This window comes from Amblyomma maculatum, chromosome 1, assembly GCF_055883805.1.
Source record: "Amblyomma maculatum isolate TAMU_Amacu chromosome 1, ASM5588380v1, whole genome shotgun sequence".
Classification (NCBI taxonomy): Eukaryota; Metazoa; Arthropoda; class Arachnida; order Ixodida; family Ixodidae; genus Amblyomma; species Amblyomma maculatum.
This window is the reverse complement of record NC_139344.1, coordinates 12838485-12866320: the sequence shown is the minus strand read 5'-3', so window position 1 is coordinate 12866320 and position 27836 is coordinate 12838485. Positions and strand designations below refer to the sequence as shown.

The window sequence follows — 27836 nt, the reverse complement described above, 5'->3', positions numbered from 1 at the left end:
TAGCTGTGCACTTCGCACACACAGCCTCCACAGCACCGACCGTCGCTTCAACCGCTTACTCTTGCCAGTTGTCATGTGGTGCACCCAGTTACGTGTTACACGTCACATACAGCCTTTGTCAAAATTGTACAGTAGTAAGGTTGAAAGTTGGGCGAGTTGAATCTGGTCCATTTTGAAGGTAGCGCAAAAAACGAGGACCAAGAGTAGGACACAACACGAGCGCTTTTTTTACAACTAAACTTTTTATTGAAAAACACGGAATAAATACCCATCTCACGAAACAAAACACACGAAAACAAATGTGATAGCATCAAGTACAGGAAAAGTGTAGGGCATGATACAGCTGGTGGGGGTGCTTACTAAAATAAGATGTAAAAACAAAACAGAAAGAGCCTCATAATCACGAAAGCAAACAAGAGTTACCAAACAAGATGAAGGAAGTGATGGGAGAGATTAGTTCCATGTGTGGTCTAGATATGCCAGTTCTTTTTGTGTTAGAGCAATCGACGGTGCGCTTACCCTACTGAAAATATTATGCGAGACTGCATGATTATCGACCTGCACAGCGCGAGGATGTGACGCGAGGATGTGCGATGTGTGCACGACGGGAGGACATGCGACGTGCTCACGGCATAAAGGCGTGCACACTGCGGACTTTTGTACCCGTGTACTGTGTGTACGGCAAAATCTGTGCATAGCTATCAATATTCTGAGTGCATGGATGTGTGCACTCAGTGCAAGGAATGAGTGCACCCTGAAGGTGCAAGACATTAGTCTGATCTCAGACGAGAGACATTCGACATGGGAATGCTACCATGCTATGGTGATACTCTGCATGGTTGCAAGGCTCCTACATCACACCTCATGTTTGTGTTGCACATAATACTAATATGCCAGCTTTAGGCCTCGTGCAAGGCTTCAATCAGTGTCTGCTACAATTGCGACACAAAATATTTTGCAGAAATGATGCTCTCCATGAGATGAGCCTCTAGTGTAAAGAATGCAAGATTCCAAAAGACATGCATGTGGTCACCTGGATTGGCTTTATTGGCTGATACACCATGGTCACAAAACATCTGCTTTCGATCCACCAGGTACGAGCTTAGAACAAGTTTCCTTCTTCAGCTGCTCTTGGCCTATTGGATTCGAGCTTGGATACAGGTTTTCACTGTGCGACGTCTGCAAAATGCAAAAAAAAAGGCAGGACTATATTCCAAAATCCGAAAATTCAGCTCATCTTTTCAAAACTCTGAGAAAGGGGTAAGTAGGTGCTCAATTATTAATTAATAGCAATTCAAAAAGCTTCGATTCTGAACTACAGAAATCTGAGGAACTGATGATGATGAACTGATTTTTTTGGCGCAAGGGCATCTTAGGCAAAAGAGCGCCAAACACAAGGTGAGATGTCGACTGAAGTTAATAAAATGTCCGAGGTGTGGTGTTTAATGATGTACTTAAAAACGGTGGTTTATAGGGCCTAAAAGTTCTTTCAGAGTGTATAGTCTAAAAACAGTGGTGTATAGGGCCTAAAACATTGAATTGCGGTGTATAGTGGTCTGAGTAAAAAGAAAAAGAAAGCTATCCAAGTAAAAGAAATGGGCTTACGGCCATGTTGATGAATAATTACGTATAAAAAGTATACTTTTAATAAATATTTAAAAACTCTATCTAAAGCGAACATTGGATCATCACCAAGGAAGATGGACGAATGTGTGGGTATATATTGCTTGTGTAATTCGGGAAAATGATGTCTCCTTTGATGTTGAAGTCTTGGACATTAAATTAAAACATGGATCACTGTTAGTCGGTCACCGCATCTCAAACAATGTGGTGCAGGAGAGTTTGTTAAAAGGTATGAATGTGTTGTATATGTGTGACCTATCCTCAGCCTGCACAAAGCTACTTCTTTTATTGTTTCATTTTTCTGTAGTGTACTTGCCTATCCTCGGTTTTATTGCGTGGTTTATTCTCAATTGCTGTGTCCCACTCCTCTTGCCATTGTTGTCGAATCATGTTTTTGATGTGTGGCTTCAGGTCCTGATATATGTTTTCAATGTCTAGTGTTTCGAAGGGCAGCTGATGCTGCAAGCCTATCAGCTGCTTCGTTACCTGGTATACAGCGGTGGCCTGGCACCCAACACAGTGTAATTATAAGTTCTAGTTTATGGGCAGACATAAGGGTGTTATAAATAGAATTCAGGACTGGGTTCTTATGCCACTTCCAAAAGGATAGGGTCGTTAAAACACTGAGTCTGTGTAGATGATCGATGTCTATATTTTATTTTCTATAATGTGTCTCACAGCTAAAAGGATACCATGGCATTCAGCGGTAAATATACTTGTATGTCTGTTCAGTGTGTTTGACTGTGAAAACTGTGGTCCATGTGCTGCACAGGAGACTTGGGCAGACTTTGAAGCATCAGTATAATACTCATTGCATATGTACTTTGCCTGAAGTGACATGAAGTGCTGCTGTATGGCAATAGGAAACGCATGCTTCCCGACTTTAAGGAATGATAGATCACAATTAACAGCGTGTATTTCCTAAAGAGGAAATAGATCTTTCATGGAAGTGGTATGAAGACTGGTAACCGGAATGTCCAGATGTTCAATATGCGTGGCAACTCTGATTGGGTATGATGGCGTTAATGATGGTTTTCTTGAGAAACGTTCTGTGCTAGTTGTGTCAAGCAGGAGCCGACGACATGGATGATCCAGTTGGCATAGTACCTTCGCGGCATAAGTTACACAAGAAAATTCTCTTCGTTGCAGTGACCATCGGTTCACCTCGACATAAAGACTAACTGGGCCAGTTCGAACAGCGCCCGTGGTGAGGTGAAGGCCGAGGTGGTGCATGGGACCGAGCAATTTTAGAGCAGAGGATGATGTTGACTCATAGACCATCGAGCCACAGTCAATGCGTGATAGAACTACACTATTCAGAAGGCCCAGAAGGCAGTCACGGTCTGTGCCCCATGACCGGTGAGAGAATTTTGAGCAGATTCATTGTTTTGAGACACTTCAGTTGCAACTGTTTTATGTGGGCAAAGGAAAGTTTTTCGTCAACAACTACGGCAAGAAATTTATGTTCCTTTTTAAAGGCAAGGCTCTGACCATTCAGTGTAATGTTAGGGTCAGGTCAGATGCCACGCTGCTTAGAGAAAAGTACACAAACACTCTTTTCAGAGTTAAATTTAAACCCATTGTCATCAGCCCACCTGGACAGTTTGTTAACACCTAACTGAATCTGTCATTCACAGATGGCCAGGTTGCAAGATTTGAAGCTTATCTGGACGTCATCAACATAAACAGAAGAAATAGTTTTTGGCAACACGCTGTTTAGCGAGTTCATTTTGACTATGAAAAGTGTACAACTGAGAACACCACCTTGAGGGACACCATTTTCCTGTATGTACTGCTTTGAGTATGCATTGCCAACACGAACTTTGAAGGTCCGTTAAGACAAGTAACTTCGTATTGTATTCAACATGTTCCCTGTGATACCAAGAGAGAAGAGGTCACGGATAATACCATAGCGCCAAGTGGTATCATATGCTTTTTCAAGATCGAAAAAGACAGATAAACAACGTTGTTTGTGTACAAAAGCATCCCTTGTATACGACTCAAATGCAATGAGCTGATCAGCTGTTGACCACCTAGCTCTAAAACCAGCATGGTTTTGATGAAGAAGACCATTGTATTCAAGAAAATGTAGAAGGCGATGATTTACCATTTTTTCAAAAAGCTTGCATAAACAGCTGGTTAGAGCAGTAGGCCGATAACTGCCAGCAAGAGTGGGTTCTTTTCCGGGTTTTAATATCGGGATAATGATTGCTTGCTTTTATGCTTTCGGAAGGCGTCCTGTGGCCCATATTTTATTATACAAGCAAAGTAGGGTTTCAAGCGTGTCCATACACAGGTGCCTGAGCATTCCATGTGTGATCCTGTCAGGACCTGGTGCTGTGCTCCCACATGTGCCTAGTGCAATCTTCAGCTCCTTCAGATGGTGAAAGGGCTATTGTACCCTACTGTGCACGGTCTTTTATCACATAGGCTTTCTCTCCTCAGTTACCTTGTGCCGCAAAAAGGAATCTGTAAAGTACGCTGAACTGAATGTGTATTCAAAGTGTTGCCCTAGTGTGTCTGCTTGATGTTCAAGAGAGTCACCACTAGTGCTGACAAGGGGTGTTGGGATTGTGCTGTATCCTTTGAGTGCTCTTATCCTGTTGTATACTTTGTGTGCATCACAATAAGAGTTCCCGGAAGAAAGGAATGATGACCAGCTTTCTCGCTTGAAGATGCGTCGAACACGCTTGCCATTTGCCTTTGCGCGCTTAAATCCTATTAGGTTTTCTGCCGTGGGGTATCGGCATAACTTCGACCATGCCGTTTTGTGTTTCACGGGCAGTCTTACATTCTGCATTCCACCAGGGCCTCCGTTTGTTTCGTGGCTTACTTGATGTTTGTGGAATGTATTTTTCTGCAGCATGATCAAGAGTTGAAATTCGTCCAAGCCTAAGGCAGTAACTGATGAACAGGGCAGAGCTGAGTGTTCCCTGAATATCTCCCAGTTGGCTGCATATTCTTTAAATTTCCTGGGACTAGACATATTTACATTTTTATTGCCTGTGTACTTCACAGAGATGGAAAAATGGTTGCTTCCATGGAACTGCAAGGGGATCGCCTCAAAAAAGGCGGTCCTCCTGCAGATGGTCAAATCAGAAACCGAGAAACCACACGTCATCATGCTACAAGAAACACTCACAACCGAACTGGCCATTACGGGATATACGGCCAAAGCCTACAGGACAGAGCAGGGCAGAGGCGTCACTTTACTGATTGGAAAGAAGATCCCGTACATTCGGCATGAGATCCGCCACACAGCCTGCTATCTAGAACACCTCACGATTGAGATCATACCGAAGGACCACTTAGGGAACAAGCAAAGCATCTTCCTCACCAATCTATACAGCAGCCCTAAGGATACGAGGCAAGGGTTTAGATGCATTCTGGCCAAGATTGCGCACATCGCCAAAGACAGTCTGCTGATTATAGGTGGAGATTTTAACGCCCCACACCAGGCTTGGGGCTACGCGTATCCCTCTAGCAAGGGAAATTGTCTTCTCACGACAGCCTCCGATCTCGACTTCACGCTGATCACAGACCCGGAGACTCCAACCAGATGTGGCACTTCCACATGTCGAGACACCACACCGGACCTTACTTTTGTCCGTAACCTAGAAAAATGTGCCTGGCACAACTCGGGAATAGACGACCACTATATTCTCCGAATTGATGCAGAGATACCGGGAAAGAGGCAAAGGGAGTACAAACTTATCGATTGGGACAAATTTCGTGCAATACGGGCGCAGCCATCCAACTCATCAGGAGCAACCACAAAGCACACGATAACAAGCTGGACCGAGCAGCTCAAAGCAGACATCGCAGACTCGGAACGGACAATTACTACGGACGTTAAGGTAAAGAGGATGGACAGTCGGCTAGCGAATCTTCTCGAAGCCAAACATTCCATTCTAGCCAGGTGGAAGGGTGAACGTCTTAACAGAAGACTACGAAGGAAACTTGCCGAACTCAACAAGACCATTGAACAATAGTGCATGGTTCTCTCCCGACAACAATGGGACGAAGTCTGTAACTCCCTCAATGGGCAAATACGCAGAGGAAGGGGGTGGGGACTCATAAAACACCTCCTCGACGAACATGGAACAAAGTCCAAAACTATGCAACGGATCAGGCTAAGTAAATTAGTACATCGCGAGAAGCAAATCAGTACCGCCGAAGCCCTTCTGGATGACCTTGCCAAATGGTACTTACCGCTTAAATCGGGGCTACCCAGTACCTTACAAAGGAAAAGCTATGACGGTGCCCCAAACTCAGAGCTAGATACGGACTTCACAGAAAGTGAAGTACGCTTCGCAATTCACGAACTCAACAGTAACTCTGCAGCCGGCCCCGATGGTAGCACAAATCGGGCTCTCCGAAACTTAGAGGACGACTCAGTCACGTTCCTAACGCAACAAATCAATGAAGTCTGGAAAACTGGCCAACTACCTGCAGAGTGGAAGCATGCCAATACGGTCCTCATCTCAAAACCGGGCAAGCCGCTGGGCCTACCCAACCTAAGTAAGGCCGATCTCACTGACGTCCTGCCTAGGAAAGCTAGCCGAACACGTCATGCTGAATAGACTATCGGAATACGTAGAAGAAAAGGAGTAAATCTCTTACAATATGATTGGCTTCAGGCCAGGTCTCTCAACGCAAGACGCTATGCTACGAATCAAGAAAAGTCTGTTGGATCGCCCCACACAAGACACCAAGGCACTACAAAATCCAACATCAAGCCATTCTCAAAGCCATATCTGACCACAACACGCTTCTATCACTACGTCAAAGCGTTTCTGCAGGATCGAACGGCCACTCTCCGGATAGGCGAACACGTCTCAGAGAGCTTTAATCTGGGCAATAAGGGAACACCACAAGGCTCAGTACTTTCACCATTCTTATTTAACTTGGCGATGATAAAGCTTTCTCGCGCACTGGGTGAAATTGCTGATATGGAGCACACCATATACACAGACGATGTTACCATCTGGAGCACCGGTGGCAGCGATGCGGAATAGGAAGCGCGCATGCAAGAAGCCATCACGGTTACCGAGGCCCATCTTGCCCCAATGGGACTTCGCTGCTCTTCTAGAAAATCCGAGCTACTCATCTACCACCCCCCAAGACCAGGGCGCCCGTCCAACGACTGGCGTCGACACCACACACCATGTATAGAGTTACACGACAGGGATGGAAATCGCATACCTACGGTCGATAAAATACGAATTCTAGGATTAATCATCCAAAGCAACGGGTCCAACTGGGCGATGCTTGACAGCATCACGATCAAGATTGCAAACGCGATCCGGATGTTTCGGCGCATCATGAATAGGCACAGGGGACTGAGCGAGAACAAAGCTATTCAAATGGTCCATGCTTTTGTACTCTGTCACATCACATACGTGGCTGCAATGCTCAACTGCAAAAAGGAGCATCAGAGAAGGCTTGAAGTACACATACGCCGAGCTTTCAAGACAGCGTTGGGGCTCCCCGATAATGCCTCTACTGAACTACTCTTACACCTAGGAGTGCACAATACCCTTGCCGAAATCATCGAGGCACAGCACACGGCACAGATTGCCCGCCTATCAAGCACCAAAGCGGGCAGAGAGATTCTCGTTAAGCTCGGCCTGAACACCATAGCAGAAATAGACAACGTCCTGCAGTTACCTAAAGTCGTGCGAGAAGCAATCAACGTGTCCCCCTTCCCAAGAAACGTACACCCGATTCACAATCAAGGAAGAAGGCTCGCCCACGCCAAAGCCCTCGCTGCGGACGCGGCACAGTTTCCCGACCAGACAGCTTTCGTGGATGAAGCGTACATACTGGGAAAGCATGCCTACTCGGTAGCAGTAGTCGACAGGCACGGGCGTACGCGCAACTCACTCACACTTTACGCCAAGAAGCCAGAGGTAGCTGAAAAAGCAGCGATAGCACTAGCTCTAAAAGACTCGAACTTCACAACTGTATACAGCTACTCTAGAGCAGCCACTCGAGCTTTCGCCAAGGGCGGGATAGACAAGACGACGCTACGGATCTTAGGCGGAAGTAACATCACCGATCACTCCATCGTATGGTTCCCGGCACACATGGGCAGCTTAGGGGGCGGCTTGCGGAATCTCAATGAGATCGCACACGAGGCGGCGCGAGTACAGAGATCAATTATTCACGTACAACGAGCTCACTAAGCACTTTTATCTAGGTAGACGAGCATTTCCCCTCCCGGATAAGAAATTAACCCGCAGCTAATCAGTCACGTTACGCTTGCTCCAAACGAACTCGTACCCCAACCCCTGGCGAATGAAGCACATCGACCCAGACTACGACAGCCAACATGTGTGTGAACGGTGCAGTGACCGTGTAGACTTAAACCATATGCTGTGTGGTTGTGCATCGAGCGACGCCTACGCCAAGAACAAGGAACGTTGGGACAAAGTGTTAAAAAGTGCTTCACTACATGATCAGCTTCGGGCTGTCCAGGAGGGCCGCACGGCGGCGGAGAGCTTCGGGCTCTGTGCAGACGTGGGAGCTGCCCTCTACACCTGGCGCCTAGCCGAGTGTCCTCCAGGACCCCTACTGTGGGAAATAAAGTTTTACCAAACCAAACCAATATAGATTGTCAATAACAACCCACTCTGTAGCTGTCAAGAGCCTCTGAGAGCCAATGGCTAAATCAATGGCTGTGTACGTATTATGAGCTGAGCTGTAGTATGTTGGCTGTTTTGTGTTGAGCAAACATGATCCTGAGGACAACAAGAACTTTTCAATTAGTACACCTCGAAAGTCTGTTCTTGTACATCCCCATAATAGGTGGTGGGCATTAAAGTCTCCAACCAGCAGCCATGGTTCTGGAAGTTGGTCTATCAGCTTTTCAAAATTTTTGTTAAACAGTCTATGATCTGGCGGAATATACAGCGAGCATACTGTTGTTATCTTACCGAATATTAAGGCTTGTATTGCCACTGCTTCTAAGTCTGTGTTAAGTGAGAAGTTTCGACAGGCAATTGACTTTTGAGTTACAATGGCAACACAACTGGAGGGGTGAGTACTGCCTTGCCTATCTTTCCTGAATACACGATACTGCTTGAGAGAACTTGTGTCTGTTGGTTTCAAATGTGTTTCTTGCAGACGAACTATGTTTGGTTGGTGTTTGGTAAGGATTTCATATACGTCATCCAGATTTTTTAGGAGTCCTCGACAGTTCCAATAAATGACGCTCTCGGTAGCCATTTTGGTAAGTGTGTAAAGAATATAGAGTAGGATTAAGACTCGCCGCCCTTATTGGGTGGCTTAATTGATGTGTTTTTTTTATTTGAAGCCATCCAGCTGGCCCCGCCTCTCATTAGCGGACTCCCTAAGTGCCGCTGACGCTGCGGAGTTCATGCTCACCTCCGTCGCCTCTGGTGAAGGCATGGAGGCAGGAGATTTTTCAAGAGGAACCAAGTACCTCTTAGATGTTTTTGGTGCCCGGACGTCTGGGAGAAAGTGATCTCCGGGATTGCAAAGATTGGTGCAGCCGGTGGCTGCTTAGTGAGGAGCCGTGGTGGGAGCATGTCACCAGCATTGCACTGCGTGGCCACCGTTACTAGACGCGGCCTGGCCCCTCAGCGGGCTGCGTCAGCATAGGGAGCGGAGGAACGCATTCTGTGCTTTTTTCGCGCCTCTCCGTATGTTATTTTCTCCGTTACCTTTATATTGATTACTTCCTTTTCGGCCTGAAAGACTGCACAGGACCGTAAGTATGCAGTGTGGGTACCCTCACAGTTCACACATTTGTAGTCAGTTGCACTGCATTTATCGGTTGCATGGTCATGTGCGTTGCATTTTGCACATGTAAGACGTCCTCGACATGTCTGGCTACCATGCCCGTACCGCTGACACTTGAAGCACCTACGCGGGCTTGGTATGTACGGGCTAACTTTGCATCGGATGAATTCCACAATTCAGGAAGTGTGCTCCGGTTGAAGGTGAGAACAATATGTTTCGTTTTTATTTCTTCATTCTTTCGCCTGATTGTTATTCTTTGTACTGCTGTTACACCCTGGTTCTGTAGGCCCTCAAGATCTGATTCTGTATCGTTTAGGAGGTCTCGCTCAGAAACCACTCCCTGGCAGCTGTTAAGACTGCGGTGGGGCGATACCTGAGTGTCAAGGTGAGCAAATGTCTGTTATGAGGAGCTTGTCCGACTGGCTTTTGTCTGGTACCTCTATTAGTAGGTAACCAGATCCTAGTTTTTTGGCTTTATAGTTTGCCCCAATGATGGCCTTCAGCGAGTTTGCAATCAGAAAAACTGATAGCTCGTTTACAGGTCTAGACTACAGAGTGCAGAACAAAAAACTTCGGGAAGTTATCAATTGGTGCCATGATTTGTTGCGTGACTTCCGTGAGACTCCTTTTCGGGGGTCGATCATGTTTTTTTTTAAGATAGTTTTTCCATACAGTATGGATAGTCTGGGGTCCTAATATATGTCGCCTCTGGTTCACCCTTATACGCAGAGGAAGGTCCCGGAGCCCCTCACCTGGTAGACAAGCGAGGAGCCCATCGGTCGAGACTTGACTACGGCCTCGACCGCCACCGTTCATGGTTTCCTCCCTCCACCTCTCAACCTTTCGCCATGGTACGGATGACAGCTTCGGTAAGGGGGCTCAGGATCCGTGGTGGCACCAAGCACCAACACCTCGTTACACAAGGTGCCCCTGCGGGGAGAAATCTGAAGAACTGACACATGCATACAGGCTGTTCAGCATCAGTCCATGACAAAATCTAATACCTTAGTCGAACAGATATTTCAAGGGTCTTTAAACCATATCCTATCAATCAAAGACATTTGAGCACTGCTTCATGGAAAGCTACAATAACTAGAGTCAACAGAGCAGTGCAAAACTGGAGATTTAAATGGCCTTTGAGAAATAGAAGTGTGCACTCTAGAATATGGCTTAGCACACAGGGCTAAGGAATAAAACCAAACCTGAAATGAAAGATTATGCAATCCTACATATATGATCATAGATGGAAAACAAATTGCGCACAGAACAGTGCGGAAAGTATATCATCATTGCAACTTGTACAAAAACAGCTGATAACACATCTCCAAAAGTGCACGAGTATTATTTGAGCCCAGCAGCGAATTATCGATTGCGACAGCGGGGGCACAAGAGCTTACAGTAAGATGATGGAATCTTTAAATGGTGATCGAGAATGCCATGTAGAAGTGGCACAACTCCCCCCAAGTTTACTCAAGGCTTGGTTAGGATTCATGATGGCCCCTCAGCCTTCCTTCCAATAAGGTCTTGAGAAATACCCTAACCCCCGAGGCAGTGGAAACAGTGCATGGGGATCAGGTTAACTGATATTCACAAACATGCCTTGACTAAAACATTTACTCCAGGCGGTCCTTGAGGCCCCCTTTTTTTTTAGAAATAAGCTCCACTTGAATTGCTGCTCCTCGAGTGCAGGAGAAAACCGAGAATCTAAAAGTGGCCATGACACTACTATGGGGACACCTAGACTTCCACTTGCAAACATGGGACATCGCAGCTTTCACACACTGTGCGGACTTCATTCTAATGCATACCAAGCCTTTCATGAAAGTGGATACAATAAGGATTCACAGACCCACTCTCAGAAGCATTGGCTCTGAGAACCTCAATCTGACTTGAAAATACTGAAACATTGTTTCAAGTACGACCAAGACAAACCTTCCAAGTTCCTGCGGCTGACGTTGAGCATGGATAACTATCGTCAGTTGCAGATTTCAATGCTGTAGTTGACCATCACATTACGCTACTGTGATGTAGGCACATTTCAAGTCATCACCAGATACCTTAGCAACATTTCAGAGCATGCCGAGTGCCAAGTTGCAGAAAGCAATTGATGGGTAACAGCAAATGAAGCATGTGCAGTGGTTTCTGTGAACCACTGTGGACAGTGGTGCAATTGTGGGGAATGGCATATTGTAAATAGGAAGACAGCGAGGTACCAGAGGTGCAGTTGTGCCACGGAACACCTGTGCTGCACACATCAATGGCTTTCTGATTGCCTCAAATATACCTGTATGTCTAGATGCAGAGTGCTGAAGGGGGGGGGGGGGGGTCAATTCTGTCATTTTAGCTGCGGAGAGATATTTGCAGTTGGTGAAAGGCATGGCTTTTCAAGTATGCTTACGATTATAGCTCCTAGCTTGCATGGAAACAGAAGTGGCCTTTGCTTCTGGAAGGTCAAATTTGTTGGCCCGGGTGCATGCGCTACAACATGCTTCTTTGCACCTCACATGTGCTCAACGCTCGCCGCTGAGCACTCAGAGGGCAAATATGCAACGAGGTCACTAGGGTTCACAACAGTTCGAGCAGTTCTCAATGCCTAAATCCTGTTTTACATGAGCCATATGTCACTGGCAGCGATTGTTGGTACACATGAATTGTTTACAGCCATTTTTCGCAGCTACCTTCTTCATGCAGTCTGCAAAACATGTTTTACTAGGCTCTGACTTTTTTTAACATTCAAAAGCGACTCGGGCTATGAGAGATGCTGTAGTGGAGGACTTCAGAAATAATGTGCACTGATGTCGCACCGCACACGGGCGCCTTACTTTTCATCTCCATCGAAAAGCGGCCGCCACAGCCTACTAGCTTGTGACTCTTGAGGCAGCTTGTGGATGCTGTTCACAAGGACTTGACATTAGAAAATGAGTGTGTTACACGTAGTGACATGCACTTTCCAGGAAAAATTTTGGCCTTATGGCCCATTCGGTTGGGGGGATGAGAGCAGAGGTGCCAAGCAGTACAGAGAAGCACAGGAGCACACAGAGCGAGGATGTAATTGTCCTCCCACGAGAACACTCTCTGCGTGTCGAGAGCAGTGTGCCACGACCATCGTGACCGCCCTTCTCTCCCCAGCATTCTCCGCCTGCCCGCAGTACCGGCAGTTGCAACCCGAGGAGACGCAAACACTCCGTGTAGAACCGCTTGCTTTGCATGCCTTTGTTCTCACAGCGCGGCGATACATACATACATAATTTTATCACCATTCATCAATACAGAGTACATTCTCGTGCCCGTAGAAGCGCAGGAGCGCTTGTGAGCGAACCACAACAATCGACGGGCACGTGCTCCACACCAAAATAAACAATAATAAACTAAAGGTACATCATACAATATAGTTCATGGCAAAAAACACTTTCACGTAGCATGCTGTGTAGAATTACTAAACAACCATTTTTGTGCTTCTCGCTTAACTTGAGCAAGAGATGTCAACTGTACAATTTCATTTGGCAATCTATTAAAGTGACAGGGAATGGAATAGGCACGACACTTTTTTTCGTAATTAGTGTACACTCTTGGTAGTTTAAAACGTTCATTCCTGCGAAACACTCTAGGTCTATCCTGAGGGAGTTTGAATTTATTCGAAAAAAAATTTCTTGTGATAAGTACTAAAGCAAAAAGATCCGATAGAGGACAGATTTTTGCATTGATTACTTTAGCATTCTCGTCTAAGTTTTCTGGGACAGTCCCATACATATTATTCTTTGCAATTCGGTACAGCAGTTTATTCACCTGAAAAATTCTGAAATTCGAACAAGAGCCATACACTGTGACACCATACTGTAATACAAATTCACCCAAAGCTCTAAAAACCATTTTACGGTGCCTGATTGGGCATGTGAACCTTAGCTTGTACAGTTGCCTCCTTTGGCCCTTTCGATGCCAGCAGCGACTCTCTAACCTGAGCAATGCTTTGCAGCCGCCATTTAGAGCGTCGCCGACTCGAGAAAAAAAACGATGGCGCGGATATAACGCTTTATGTCATGTGACTTCCTCTACACTCGCTTTAGATGAGGGAGCAGCCGGTAGTGCACTCGGATGCTCTCAACGAAGGAAAAGACCTCCTCCTCAACCACTGGAAGCCAGTGATTCTACTCCTGCTCTCCCACTGGAGGGCACCCGCTTGTCTGAGAGCACTTTCGAAGTGCTCTCGAGGGCGCCTGCTCTCCCACTCGAATTCGCCATTAGTCTTGTCCCTGTATGCCACTTGTGCTGCCTGGAGTGGAGAAATATTTCTAAAGGGTACGATGTCAGAGAAAATTCTGAAAAACATTCAAAAATCTGAACTGAACCTTAAGTAGAGAAAAGACCACTTTATGGAGCTGAGGTAGTGTCGAGTGAAGACATGTTTGTGAATTCAGCCAAAAGGGTAAAATTTGAAATAACTATTCCACACGCAAAACACTCATGTCCTAATGTCAAGTCCTCTGAACATTCAGAAGCAAACTCGATATTCACAGGCTAACAGAACATGTTTCCCAGGCTACATGAACGCTTAATGTCAACAAAATGTCACTGCCGCTGTGATACAGTTCATGTAGAACATGACATATGCATTGAGAAATGCTGTGAAATTTAGTGACTAAATTTGTATATTAAGGTTTGGTTTGAAGTTGCTGCTACACTTGCTCTTTGACCTTGCAGGGCTTAGGGGCGAGGGAAGAAAACATGCGTGCTTTTTCGCTACATATACACGCAAACCAACAAATTCAACTCGCTGATTTCAGTTTCTAAACAAAGCTGAGAGCCACAATGGTCACTGCACTTGAAAAGCCATGCCTTCTGCCTACCGTGAATATCTCTCCACAGAACAAGTGAACCAACCGCTTTGACAGCACTGTGTGTCCGAAGACGTACGTAGTACCCTGATGTGACAAACAAGCCAGTGATGCCTGTAGCACAGATGTTGACATTGCTCACAAGGCTCAATCGCACTACTAGTGGTCCCAGCTTCCTTTATACGCACTTGCTAAGACCAAAAATGGGAAGACTGCACAAATGGGGGGGGGGAGAGAGGCTGCGTTTGTGTACAAAACGGGGAGGGGGGGCTGCTACTTTCAGGCAGTGTCTGATGAGTCCTAATTTAAACATCCTAAGTATAAACACATGCAGCAGCAAGCATGCAATGCATGTCTAAAGGTGTGCGTCGAGATATCTGCAGGCCGCCACCGAGTGTTCTCACTATGTCTCTATAGCCAACGCAAAACTGATCTGCATGCCCACCACCAAAGTTTTTTCTCTATAGCCAACGCAAAACTGATCTGCATGCCCACCACCAAAGTTTTTTCTCACCACCATCAGAGTGCTGTTTAAGTTTTTTAATGCAATACCATAACTAGCCCTTTTACACGTAATTTCGTCCGCAACCATTGTTGGCTGTGTTGGTTCTGAAAGAAGAGCAATCACGCCATTGTTGAGCATAAAGCAGCTTGGTAACATAAGGCATGCGGCTTAGCTCAATAAGCAGGATCAGATAGCATGACATTTGGGCAAAGCCTTTAACCTCAAGTACACCGAAAGGCTGCCCTTAGCCGAGATCGAAAGCGAAGCCAGCAGAGCATCTATATCTACTGTGGCTGCATTAACTGTGCACCGCTGCCTACAAGAAACGCAGTACACCAACTGTTTTTGCAGCCAGCCACACTTACTCTCGCTCGGGTAAAGTCTGCTTTGATTTATTTCCTGCTTAGCCAATGATGCCGATGATGCTAGTGTGGCCGCTGATGGAGATGCGGCTGCTGATTCCTCGGTGCCGGCTCCGCAAAAGCCATTCTTTGCAGGCAGAAGCCCCTTATCGGAAGATTTAGGGCAGTGATCATGTAATCAGAAAGTTTGGTCAAAAATCTGAAGTCTTCTAAAAAATCGGAAGGGTTGGCTGCAGGTATGTATGCAACATGCCTTCCCCACAAGTGTGTCCTTGTCTGTGGAAGCCACCAAGCAGAGCAAACTTGCTATTAGTCCTCAAATATGTACCATAGCTTGGCACTAAGTAGGTTCTGAAACATTGCTCATATACAGTGACAACTTGAAATGTGCAGCACCACAGAAGTATGTGATGATCAATTACAGCACTGGAGTTAGTGATAGACCATGATTTGCATACTTGGTGTCAGAAGCTGGGATGTCAGGAGGGTAGCCAAAGCTATAACCACAAAAAATAATGTGCCAGAAGTTCTAAGTTAACCAGGGTTGACCTGGGCTGCCACTCAGCCAATGGTTCAGAGAACAGATCTCTGCATACTCACTGTATCCACTTTGGCAAAAAGCTTGTAAACCCGCAGAACAAAGCCCACAGAGAGAGCAAATGATAAGATGTCAAGTGTTTACAAGTTGAGTGCCAGTCGATGAGCCCTCAAGGTCACATAACTGCCAACAAATGAAAAGCAGGAATTCAGGGCTGCGTGGAGTGAATGTGTTCTTATGAAGTGAAGATTTCCTGTCACTATACTCAACCTCACAAGCTGTCTGCTACACCTGGCCCATTCGAGATCATATAGATTATAGTAGGTAATTGTGCTCCTAAGTGCGTCTCGCCCATTGAATTGGCCAGGGTGAAAGTAGGAGCACAAAGACCTACTTAGACCCTTTGCAAAACTGAGTCCGTCTCCTATCTTATATAGCGAAATCCTTGTGGGAGAATATTTTTGCACGTCCTGGGTGCACAGTCACGTGACACATTGGCAACGTAGCCTATACAGTCGAACCAGGTTATATCGAACCCGGATATATCGAATTTTGGTTATATCGAACTCACGGAATATCCCCTTGAAAATCCCATGTAAAAGTATAGGAAAGCCGCGTCATATATCGAACTCAATTTCACCGGTCTTCGATATATCGAACTCCGCACCACACACTGGAAAGTGTGCCTTCCCCAAAGACGATCGCATCACCCTTGCCGTTTGCCGCGTGACGTTTTCAAGCCACGCGGGGAAAGAATGAGGGGACAGTTCGGCGACGGCTGGTCTGGGCAGCGCCGCGCCCATTGCCCAAAGGCGCGCGCCCATCTGCAGTTATCCTTTCCCGCGCGCCAGTACACGACATTTGCAAGACATGTGCGTGGGTGTGCCCCTTCTTTTGTCGAGCTATCTCTTTCCTTCAGCACGAGCTTACGCATGCGTCAAGCCAGCTCAGCCCGTTTTCAGACAGACATCGGACACTTTCTCCAGCATGTGTTGCGAACACTCTGCGCGCGGCGGCTGACGTGGCTATGGCGCCTGCGGACGTTAAGAAGCGGCAGATCTCTCCCTCTCTCTTTGTGTGTGTGTGTTTTTTTTTTTGTTTTTTTTTTTTTTGCGAGTCATTCATCGTAAGATATGGCCGGCTGCGGACGTTAAAAAGCAGCAGGTTTTTCTTTTTTTTTTTTTTGAGGGGGGGGGGGGGGGGGGGGGGGTCGCTTATCCTTGCACGTATGAATCAACGAAAGCACGTGGTCAGCTGCTGCGATCATGACACCCGCCCCAAGCGTGGCGTGATAAATGGAACCAGGCTTGTGCAATCAAGCCATCACAGGCACTCTGCCAAGTTCGCTCCCCGCCACCGCAGGAGCTATCAAAAGATAAACGCGCCGCCCCGCGCCTTGACGTTATCGCTGCGCAGCATCTTGGCACGCTGCCAAGAAATGAGCTGTGGATGAGACAACCGAAACGGAGTGGCGCGCGCTTTCGACATGCAGCGAAAACGCTCGCGATTTCTGCCGCGGCGACACAGAAACCTTGTTCTGAGCTGCCGCGGTGTCTCGAGCGGCAAGTTTGAAATTTTTTGCTCTGTCGCTGCCGCTCGTGGCTGAGATCGCACAATCGCTTGCATGTGAGCGAGCTGGCCTTAACGCTTTTTTTTCCTTTTTCCAAATTCTCGGGTGCAAAAGTGAAGGGTGGGTTCATTATGCGAGTGGGTTGATTATGTGACAAATACGGTATCGTTTTTTCGCATCGTAAGTGCCGTCACAAGCCGATTTCTGTATATCGAGTTATCGATATATTGAACTATTTCGCGATCCCTTTCGAGTTCGATATATCCGGGTTCGACTGTATGTCAAATACACATATCTCCTAGATTTTTTTTTACAGAGGCGTGCTGCTCAGTCAAAAGACGCGATGCGTGAGAATGTAGTGAGCACCGATTATGTCAGTTAGCAGTTTTTTGCTTTCGTTCTGTTTCTTCCGATAGTTTGGTGGGGCGGCTGGTATGCAATGCGACGCGGGGATTCTGGAGTCGGAGTCTGCTTTTTTGCAGCATGCTGCAGGGATGGTGCATTTGCTTTCTGCAGTCTAAAAAAAATATGCAAGAGTACTTGCCGTGTGCGGGGCTGCATATATATTGAGTACCAGAGTGTGAGTTATTTGCGCACACGCACACCCATACACATGCAGTTTTGTAGTGGCGCAAAAAAAAGTAATTCTGTCAAGACAGAGCATCTTCTAAAGGGCACGTAAACATTGACTTTTGGATTAAGCAATGAAATTATACAAGATGTCTCACATAAGGTTTACTTTATGGGGTTTAACGCCCCAAAGCGACTCAGGCTTGTATCACATGAGGGGCTTAACTCAAGGTACAAAAGCGGCCCATGTGCGGACACAGAGGCAGTCAAACCTTGAGTGCTACTGCTCTGTGCTTTGCCGAGGCAGCTCCAAGCCATCACTCACTTGAAACCGTGCTGCCTGCATTGGCCAGCCTGCCCCCCCCTGATTCTTTCATCCTTTTCGCACTGCTAAGTAAAAAAAAAAGAAAAGCAAGCGTGCATACTGCTTTGTGCTTTGCTGAGGCAGCTCCAAGCCATCACTCACTTGAATCCGTGCCGCCTGCGTTGGCCAGCCTGCCCCCTATTCTTTCATTCTTTCTGCACTGCTAAGTAAAAAAAAAAAAGAAAGCATGCATGCTGCTGTGCGCTTAGCTCGCAGGACAGCTAGACTCCCCTCCCCCTTCCCACCCGCCACTCGTTTTAAAGAACGGCAAAACCTCCCAGCACCCTGGCGACCTTCCCGCACAGACCGGGCAGCCCTTTTCCCAGTAGAATGAAAACAAAAACGAAAAAACCAATGCAGGACATGCAGGAGTGACATAGACAAGTCACTTTTGAGTCAACAAGGCATGGGTTGCGTTGACCTGAGCAGCAGTATAGGGAGCGCTAAAGATTTGATTGCTTCTGTGCGCAGCGCGTTAGAGCACAGGGCTCGATCGGCCATCTTTGTACCTTAAGCTAAACCCGTTATGTGAAACGATAGTGCCGGAAAATTGTTGGTTCATAAGCTGACACATCTTTTCTGAATTTACAGCTTAATTTCAAACACCAACGTTTATGTGCCCTTAGAAGATGCTCTCAGTCTTGATAGTTATTTCTTTTCTGCCACTGCAAAACTGCATTTGTGATGCGTGCGTGTGTGCAAATAACTCATGCACTAGCACTAAATAAATTCGCGGCCCCGCATAGGGTAAGTGGCCTTGCATGTTTTCAGTACAATGAGGAAAACAAATGCACAATCCCTGCAGCGCACTGTGAAGAAGCAGACTCTTGACTCCGTGCCCTTGCATTGCTCGAATACCAGCAACCCCGCTAAACCACCGGAAGAAGAAAAAGAACGAAAGCTAAGCAAAAGATTGCTAACACACAGAATCGGCGCTCACTCTACATTCCCCTGCATCATGCCTTTTGACTGAGCAGTGCTTCTCTCTCAAGGAAAACAAGAATACAAACTCCGCAAGATATGTGTACATAACATATAGGCTATATCACTGATGTATCACGTGACTGTGCGCTAAAGACATGCAAAAATATTTTCCCAATTCTCTTTGGGGCAGCAATGCTGAATATTTCTGTATCAAGCCTCATGTTATGCACGCATCTGACGAGGAGCATGCCTTCACTATTGAAAACCAGGAGGGGCGGGGGGGTTATGAATTTTGTTATGAGTATGTAATGTAATGTATGTAATGGATGTGGTCATTGTCACAAGAAATGCCTCCTGGCAGCCCCCTATTTCTGCCCCCAAAGCAGGTTTGGCCGCCACAGTGAAGGGGTTTTCGCTGAGCAGAAAGCATTGCAGAAATATTCTGCCAGAAAAACCCCATGCTTTATTCATGGTCTATGATTACATATGGCATAGTATTATGTACAAAATGTACTCGGACTCAGTTTAGCTACCAAAAAAGTGCAGGGGGGCCTTTTAGAGAGGAAATTTGTCGGAGCTGATTTATAAGAAAGCAGCCATCAACAGGTCTAGTTGAAGACAGGAAGACCAGAAAAATAACCCTCCAGAAAGGTCTTCAAGGAGTTCCAATTTGAGACAAATTTATTCACAGCAGTTTTGAGTAAATGTGTGAAATTTAGGAAAACAAAGACATGCTGAAAAAAAAAATTGAATAGGGACAAGAGAAGTGGCAACTGCGAAAAAGTGGGCCACTTGTAACCCTGGTCTGGCCGCATGCCAGGCAGTCACTTTGGGTTTATATTATATAGGCTCATGATCTCTTCGATTGTTCCTTCTGAAGTGCACTGTTAGTTTTCATGTAGGCTCGCTTTTAGAGAAAAACCATGTAATTTTTTTTACAATTTTAAGAAGCAAATAATTTCAGGAGTTCCAAAGCTCCTTGAAATAGTTCCTGAAAACCAAGGGTACTCAATGATATCAAAGGCCTGTGTAAATCACACTCCATGATCATCATATTGAAGTGAATGGCTTACCAGCCCAGCCTCTGGGGCCTGTGCCCAATAAAGTATGGATGCATCATGTAGAACTTATGAAATCAGCTGGTAATGATATCTGTTTCAAAACTTCTGGCTTTTCCTATCTTAAAGAAAGCTTGCATTTTCAGTAAGTAGCACTTTAGTGGATCAGTTCAGTTCAGTCGTGTCCGACTCCTCATGGATAGAATGCAGTTTTTATAATAAAAGCCAGCTTCAGCTTGTCCTCAATGTCCTTTTATTACCCTAAAGCTGAACATGAGCTATGAGAGACATCATGAAGGAGGGCTCTGGGTTAATTTCCAGAGTCCAAAAAGGTCCTCAAAGAGTTCCAATTTGAGACAGACAAATTTATTCACAGCAGTTTTGCATAAACGTTGAGCCCAAAAAGTTCTTCAAGCTATGCACTGGCACCAAATGTGGGCAAATTTGCATTTTGACTCTATCAATAGGCCACAGGCACCGTTCCACTCCGCATTCTCAAACTCAACAGCCAAATGTCATAGCCAGTAAGCAACGGCAGCAAGCAAAGAAAACACTGAAGAAACCTAAATGTCAAAATAAACATGAGGGGTCACAAATGCAGTAGTGGGTTAGGCAAATAAAAATCTACACATGCTGAAAGATGTCTTCAGTGCTTACATCAATGTCCTGCTTCTTGCCCACCACAGCACAAAGCAATTCTGGCAAAGGGTATAGAGCTTGAACGAGCCATTTCTTATGAAGCCACATGGAGCTTGATGTAAGGTAAAAAGTACCGTGACCCAATAAATTAGTGAAAACTTAATACAGTGCAACACGTACTTGCACAGGCTTTGTAAGCAAGAAATAAAGGCACAGAGTAGGAACACCACAATAGTTTTTTTTCTTGAAATGATGCACGACATGCTGGTGCAGGTCACTGAATGAAATTTGCCTCTGCCTGCTAAATAATCTTAAATTAATATTTTTTGAATTCAAAATTTCCCTTTGGGATTGAATTAGCTGAAGGGCGATTGCCTACAATGCCAGAGAAGAAACAATGTTGACATCATCCGAGACATACCAACACTGAAATAAAACCTTCTTTCACTCCATCTCATCGCCAGCCTGCCAAAAGAAGCAAATCAGGCATCACAGTGCCCCTAGTTACAAATAAAAAAGCATTTATTTGATTTTAACTGCAAGTGGATTTTAACATCAGCCTATCCATAATCCACCACTTCCCACTAAGTTCGAGATCAGACAAGCCCTCCCTTTCTTTATGCTTTACATCAAGCAAGCACCTTAATTGGTACTGCAGGGCCTAATACATGCCTGCAACTACAATACTACTTTTCTAAGAGATGTGGAACTTCATTACAATTCATTTTATGACCGAAGTAGCAGAGATTGTATTTTATCTTGAAAGAAGCAGCACAAAAAAACAAGGGTATGAAAGGAGACAATACGGGCACTAACTTGCAACTAATGTTTATTGAAGCACACATGAAATATATATAAAGAAGTCGAGCAACAATGAAAACCACTCCATCACTGATAAGCAAAAAGCAAGACATGACTCACTAAAACTTAAGAACAGTTCCCTATATAGATAACCCAATTCACTGCATGGTAACACTATGGATGGCTCACTAACACATTCATTACCTAGTTGTAAAATGTGTCTAGCTTCAATGATTTCCCAGATGATTTGCAATGGATGACAGCCAGAATGTGCACAGCAGAAAGAAACTGAAAGCAACCAGTGCATTCTTTACAATGCACAGCCAAGCTGACCTCTACCGACTCAGATGGAACCGTTCGGAAATTTTAGTGATTCATGTTTTGCTGTTTGCTTATTGGTGATTGAGTGCTTTGCAGTGTTGCTTGGCATTATATATTTCTTGCTTGCATCAGCAAACTTTAGTTGCGAGTTAGCATCTGCTTGCTTCCTTTCACGTCCTTTTTTCGTGCTGCTACTTTCAAGGTGACACCTTACCAACTCACCCAAATTGCCCTCCTTATGATTATATTTTAGTCAGTGAAATTTCACCTCACGTGACACTAATCAACACACATGACCAGGTTTGATGAAACTTAAAGCCAATCAATGAGAGCATCATCATAAAGCATGGAAGTTGGCTCAGAAATGCAGCTCTCCATGCCAACACAGCTTGAACAGACATGATTTTCTGTGGTAAACAAAACACTGGGCTGCTGCAAGGGTGGTACAGAGCAAGCAGAGGGTGCTCTGACACTGAGAAGAAATGTGGCATTGAATCTTGCTGTACACGGGGACAATGTTGTGGGGCTATGCAGCAGAGTCTAGGTACGAAAGGAAAGGAGACAAGTTTCTGTCCCCTTGCCGTGAAGAGTGGTTTGCTCACTATTTGGGCTAGGAGTTTACAGGGTTGAAGTGAAGGGAGGAAGTTCGAGAGTTAATGCAAGGTCACTAGGGCTGAAGTAACCCACTCTACATGGCAAGGGGAGAGAGGTATGTTGCCTCCTCCTTCCTGCCTAACTTCAGCTGCATAGCCATAGTTATCCCCAAGTATAGTGATGTGCTACCATGATCAAGGCTTGTAGAATTGAAAACTGAAAGCAACACAGGAGTATGGCCCGATTAAAATATATATGGCGTCCAGGTGAATAGCACGCTGCACTCCAGGGTTGCTGATGGCGTATTTACTTATATTATATTTTAAAAAAGTAGTTAGTGACCCATAAATATAATACTTCTGCTATTAAGAGGATTTCACAGCTATGTAAATTGCATGAAGAAAGTGAAACTATGAATAGCTTGCACTGACAACTCACCAGGCACCCACTGGTGAAACAAGAGTGGAGCAAAAATCTGTCTAATCTGCGTTCACCACATTCATCATGAAGGTATTGCAGACACTAAGCATAGTTCACCATCATAGCTCTTCTGATATCATATCCAAGCCATCTATAAAGCTACCTAGCTTGTCACATGAACATTTCAGCAGATGACTTTTCAAGGGTCACAACACTGACCAAATTCTCATGAAAAAAAAACTTTTATGACCAAATCAGTACTTTTCTCAGACTTCACTGCATGGGAGTGAGATATGCTGTTAAACTTCTTTTCGTCAACTGATACTGTTTCCGGAAAAGGGGTGATCAAGCTGTAAGTAGCCTGAGTTGAGTTGCAAACAATGAAATTTCATAGAGTGGTGAGGGGCAGACTGGGACATTACGAAGGTCATCTACTAACGCAAACAGTAGGCAGCCTTGATTTGATGATAGGGTTCAGCATGCCAAACAAACTTAGACAATGAGGGCCAGCAATAGTAGGTAGCTCTGAATAATTTTGACAATCTACACTTCTTTAATGTGCACTGACACTGTACAGCACATGGGGACTTAGCGTTTTGCTACCATCGAAATGTAACCACCCCTGCTCGGACCGAGCCTGCGTCACCCAGCTCACTAGTCAAATGCCCTAAACACTGAAGCTGCCACAGTAGGGTGTAGGAAGCCATGAATAGGGTTACATTTGCAGGCATGTTTTGTACAAGCCAAGCTTATATAAGCTAGGTATGGCCAAGCTGCGGCTATCGAGTAGCACGAGGCTCCTTGCAAAGTCCAGGTGCAGATCACGACAGCTTGGCACCTGTCCACCACTCACCATTTGCAGTATTTCTGCCTATACAGCCAGCTTCTCTGTTCTTTCCCCTTTAAGTTCCAAACCACCTATTGTTTAGAATTCTTTTGAACAATGAAACAATGTGCCACCCTTATGGACACACATCTAACAGAGCTGCTCACGACCGTAACCATGCTCATTCGAGAACTTCAATCTGCTTGCTTTACAAATGGGGCAGTAGAGGCATATTAACAGTCGTGGCATGAGTTCTTCACTGTGACCACCTTGTTAAATGAAAAAAAAAAAAAAGTCATTCTTATCATTTACTTTGCTCTTTGTAAAATGTTGCCTTTTTAGTCAAGAGTTCTTATTAAAGGTATGGCAGCAGTTGCTGTAGGCCCATAGCTAAAGAGCTGTCTGACATATGCCCGCATTGTACCAGCTTGCTCGTACATGAAACTGAGCGTTCGCAACCTTCGCGGTGATGTGAAGAGATGTTTGCCCATGCTAACATCTCGGCATTTCCATAATGACGCAGATCAGTGTCTTCACTCCTACTTGTGCTATGAGCATTCCTGTCACTAGCACATATTGAAAGTAAAAGGGATGACATCAGGCAATGCGACATATGCCAGCAGACACACGTTCACCTGCTTTTTCTCCACACATACAGTGAATTACAATCCCAGAAGTGAAGTGGTCTGGCTGCTCCGCGAAAGAGCACTTGCATTCAGTACAGATTGTGTCCTGACTCAGCTTGGAACTCATGCCTGCGCAAGTAGGTGGTGCCCATGAAATGACAGAAGAATTGCGTTATTCTGTGTGCCAGCCCGTGCTTTGTCTACACGTGCCAGCTGTTTGTAAACCTGTAATTGGTCTGCATTTCTCCCGCTGCTTCTTGGGATGGTATTGACATCAACAGTTTATACCAATCTTTCGTATAGCCAAGTGCGGACAAGCAGGGTAAAATATCTTTGGCACTATTCTTAAATAAAAGGAAGTCGCAGTTCACCATTTTCACTCTTTCAGAGTTCAGGAATGGCTTTAAGTTCATGAATAGCACATAAAGATAGTTTCCACACATAGTCTTCTAGTTACACTCCGAGCTGAGGTCTTTAAAAAAGATTATTGCATAATACTGCTGCTCTTAGACTTGCTGTCCTCAAGAGTAAGCACTAGTTCAGGACAGCAATTTGCATTCATAGCAGAGGCAAGTAATGATCATCTATTATGGAGCACAGAGGGCACAGTCAGCGCAGCAGAGCATGCTACTGGAAATGGAAGGTGCAGCTGAACAAATACTCCAGCAAACTTCTAGCCAGTTCTGTTGATTTCGGCAGAGCAATCCAGACTGCTCCATGGACCGATCTTGGCTCAGCAATCGCTCCCCATCTGCATTGGGAAGATGAGACCTGTGTTCTGGATCTGCATTTGGAATACAGTTACTCCAAAAAGAGCAGAAAACAATGTTCTGTAAGTCGCCAAACCCTGTGATTGGAATTCACCATTAGTAGAGTCTTGTCATATATCACCTCGATCTGCTCATAATTTAAGTAGCATTATAAAAGTCTGCGATTCTGCAGGGACCTCTGATCTCACACCAAGATTCAGTGCCCATAGCAGGCACAACACGCATCTAGAGGTGCCAGATAATGTAACTCGTAAGAAATGTTATGCTAACTCTTCTTTACCTCCTAACAGAGCAAACAGTATGTCTGTCATCGAACATTCTTTTAAACACTATCTCACGGCAATGGCAAAAAGCATTTCGAGTCAACTGGAGGTCTAACCTAGTACAGTGGCGATGAACGAGCGCCTGAGCCTGCCATGTGCCAAGGCGTAAATGCGCTTCACTGCAATGCACGAGTGAACAAGCGAAAGGCTGGAAGCTTGAACAATCTGTTTCCAGTAAACGGTGACGTTTGGGTGGTTAGGTTGGAATACCAAGCAAGCACTCTGCCAGTAGCTTCATCTACTAGATTTCCTTTCAAAGGTATAACCAGCAAACAATGTCTGCAACTTAAGCCAGGAGTACAATCGCAGCATGTTCTGAATGTTCTGAAGACTTCGATCATCACATTGACTTTTTAATCATGCCAGTCACCTCAACATCAAATCAAACCAATATATATGGCAGCTTATGGAACCCTCGCACATACAAAACACACCCAGAAATGCAAGCCAGTCAGTCTAAAGGCAGCCTATCATCAGCGTATTGTTCATGGCCTTCACAGTGCCACCATGTTTGCTCCTTCACCACCCTGTGAACATGCAGTGTTTGCACCCCAACTCGGGTTACACAAAATGTGACGGCTCTTTAAACGAAATAGGCGCAGTGCACCAAGAATGGCAAAATGTTCGTCCCTAGCTCCCATTATGTCAACTGAAGAATGTGCAGAGTCGGACCAAAAATATGTATTTCTGGTATTTCTGGAAATATGTATTCTGTATCGAAATATGAGTGATATCTAGTAATCTTTTTTTCTTTCTTTCTTTATTTGTTTCTTAGACATTTGCCTAAAAGGAGGCAAAGGAAATCTAGGAAGATAGTGGTACCAATGTAGTAAGCAGTCTGCCCCTTGTGCTTCATGAAAAGCCAACGCTCTCAAACTTCCAAACCTTTTATCATGCCAAAACATGCTCACCTGATCAATTATGAATTGTGAAAGGCTACGCACTCTAAAGTGGAAACACTTCCATGCAAAAAAGTAAAAAGAAGCCAAATGCAGAATGTAATGTGACTGTTCAAACCATGTCTGGAAGTGCATGTGGCAAACAAGCAATTCATAAATGTGGTAGCCATTCATAAGCTAGATCCAGACACAACACTAATTCCATGTCAACATCTACAGTTGCTTCTACAAAACATGTATAAATTTAAACAAATATACCACAACTGAATAATACTTTAAGAAACAAAGGCTTGTTTTGCTTGGAATTCTACATGCACTCCTCAATTTGAAACCTGCATGAATTTCATAATCCCACATCTGTGATGAATCAGTTGTATACTGAGTACGAAAAAACTGCACACATTTTGATTCACATTTCATATCAGAGAAGATGCCAATGGGGCATCTCAGCACTAAGTCAGATCTTTTTTCGCTTCATTTGTAAAAAAATTAGACAAGAAAATCAATACTATTGGTACTGTTGAATGCATAATTACCTTTACACCTTACTGGCATTTCTGGACTGAAGGTCTGAGTTTGGTGTCTGTCATTTATACGCGCTTTGTAGTTTTTGGGGATTACTTCAGTCACGGCAGAAAGTATGAAAAAGAAAATGGCAAGCCAATACAGGTAAAAAAATTCAAAATAGCTCAATTTTTTTTTTTCCCCCTTCTATATACAAGGTTCGACAATGCAAATTTAAGTACGGTTGCAGCTGAATCATACTGCCGTCGCGTGTTCGCCGACTCCTTATCTTATAATCCGCAATATTTATGGAACATAAGAATAATGGACTAGACCTGTCGTAACGCAGGTAGGTTTTACAGCTTATTCAATCTGTGTAGTTGCAACTGCACAAGCGCCGGATCTTCAACTGCAGCGCAACATAAGGCCCAGGTCGAGGCACTTCGAACTGGCCCATTCTAAATTTTTGCCGAAGGCTGAATCGCAGTACGGCGCCGGCATCGTGCACCCCGCAATGGGCTTACGAGTGATGATTTGTACGGCATATTCTACTCTGACCGTGCAGCCCATGGCACTGTCTGTTTTCCAAGACACTGCAAACGCATTCACCCTTCCCTCGTCAAAAGCAAACAACTGTATGTTATAATAACATGCGCGTCTTGGTGTTTACGAACTAGCGCTGTGTTGGCATGCATCATCAGTTCTGCGCAAAGTTTTCAGGAGAATGTACAGGAAAGATGGAAATTAACTTACCTCTGAGATGTCAAATGTATGCCGGGTGGTGGCCGCCCTCCAATAGTCCCGCCGTCAGCGTAGTGTTTGCAGTGAAAGCGCACAAAGGAAACGCACTACCTGTCGGGCACGCCAGCACACTTTATGCACAGGTATACACAGAACTTGACCACGCTTCTGCACATCGCACGAGCTATTTTGTTGCGCTCTGTGCCTCGTATATCTTGAGAGAATGAAGACGCACAAGAGAAAAAGGCCAGGGTTGCCA

At 45.1% G+C, this 27836-nt stretch overlaps 1 long non-coding RNA gene across 1 annotated transcript; it reads right to left on the bottom strand.

The window, feature by feature from the left end:
- Positions 1 to 263: 263 nt before the first annotated feature.
- LOC146201787 (uncharacterized) lies at positions 264 to 27836 on the bottom strand. The gene is made up of 5 exons (XR_014703584.1): positions 27590 to 27836; positions 25002 to 25091; positions 20771 to 20864; positions 10143 to 10320; positions 264 to 1179 (listed from the first exon to the last, which is right to left on the bottom strand). It is a non-coding gene; the product is annotated as an uncharacterized LOC146201787 (long non-coding RNA).